Below are 1,850 nucleotides of genomic sequence, written 5' to 3'. Positions count from 1 at the left end.
AGGGTTTGAGATAGCATTTGACATTGTGTTTTGATTCTTATTTCAAAATTTTTACAAAAATCTTTATAAAAAAAAAGAGTGTTCATGTAGTTTGCACTGCACATTAGGATCTTGTTTAGCATGTTTCATGTAGGATTGTATAGTATTTGCATTAGGGATCTATGATGAGTATTCCCTTGTTAGCTTGTTTATTCACTAGACTAGGATCAATGCCCAAGTTAATAGTACTTTGATGCTAGTTGAGTGGTTAGAAGAATAAGATTGAACCAAGCCTTGAATTCCTACATTGCATTTGGTCTAAATTGAAGCATGTTGAGATTTGAAACCATTTCCTATTTATAAGAACCTAATATTGACTTTCAATTATCAATGTGTGCATTGCTTTAAACTCATGGATACCATATACATATTTGGATCATCTTCTTCCTTTTTACCACTCTTGTTGATCCAAGTAGCTGATTTCCTCATTAAGAATCAGTTCCCCTACCCCTAAACCAAACCTTCTTTCAAGCCATGTTTATTCTTGTGTGTGTGAGGCCTATTTTTGGGATTGAGCTTGGTAGAAAGTGTTAGGTTTGAACTGACAAGAGTAAAGCCTTGTGTAGTTCTAGTTTGCATTTTTCAAACTAGATAGGACTAGGTGGTTCACTTGTTGGGTTTGGGACTTGGCTGTTATGAAAAGAAAAGAGGAAAAAGAGAAAGAAAAGGTTAGAGTCTTTAGGAGGGGAATGTGTTTAAGAAAATTTAAAGTCTAGTGAAAGAATGGGAAGAATAAGGTTGTTTAAAGATGGTTCTAGTTAAAGAAAAGAAAGAAAGAAAAGAGAAGTCTAGCAAAATGCTTATATGTCTTAAGAATAAGAAGAAAAGAGAACCATAGCAAATAAGTAAGAATCCCCCATTCCACTAGAAAGATCAAATAAGAAACCTCTCCTAAGACTTTAAAACCAAAAGAGAAAAGGGTGAAAAAGAAGAAAAGAAGTTAAAGGGTAGCACTAGGATCAATTGGGTTTAGATTGATAGGATAAACACTTTGGGTGCCTTTGGGTAGACAAGGTTTTGTTCTTGTATGTGTCTAAGTGTTCTTACCTTTAGCATTCTTCTAAAGCTCAATCCATTTTTTATGAGAGAACCTTGATATTGATAAGCCCTACTCTAAAAAGAGACCATCATTGTCTCTAAACCTTTTACTGCCAAGCCAAATGAGTTTAAGCATTGCATAGAATTGATTCATGTTCTTGATTAATGAATGTTAAAGGAAATGGTTGATTTGAATGCATGTGGATGTCTAAGGCTCAAATCAGTGAAGGTTGTGATATGCTTGTCTAAAGTCTTTAAGTATAGCTCATTCAACTTGCATCATAGTACTAGTAACTTGGACATTGATTCTAGATAGTCTATTTGCAAGCTTTAGGAGCTGAGATCCCACTTTCAAACCTCACCTACCTTCTTTTGTCTTGATTATTTGCTTGAGGGCAAGCAAAGACTAAGTTTGGGGGTGTTGATGTTCATATATTTTACCTTGTTTTCCCTTAGTTTATTCACAACTTTTGCATCTTTTGCTATCCATTTAGGCCATTATTGTGTAGCTTTAGGACTAATCATGCATTAGAGTATAGTTGCATTGCATTTGCATCTTTTCATGCATAAACAGGTGATTTTGGAGCTTAAGGAGCATGGAAGCAATGCTGAGGAGAAGTGAAGCAATCCTGAGGAGAAAACAAGAGAGTTAAGGCTGTAGAATCAAGGTCCGGAGTCCAACTCGACCGCACCACTCGACCACCACTCGACCGTGTGCTGAGGAGGACTCGACCGAGTGGAGAATGCACGAGAGAAGCCAGCTCGACCAGCCA

The sequence above is a fragment of the Camelina sativa genome, chromosome 3, assembly GCF_000633955.1.
Source record: "Camelina sativa cultivar DH55 chromosome 3, Cs, whole genome shotgun sequence".
Classification (NCBI taxonomy): Eukaryota; Viridiplantae; Streptophyta; class Magnoliopsida; order Brassicales; family Brassicaceae; genus Camelina; species Camelina sativa.
Note: the sequence above shows the minus strand (reverse complement) of the source record.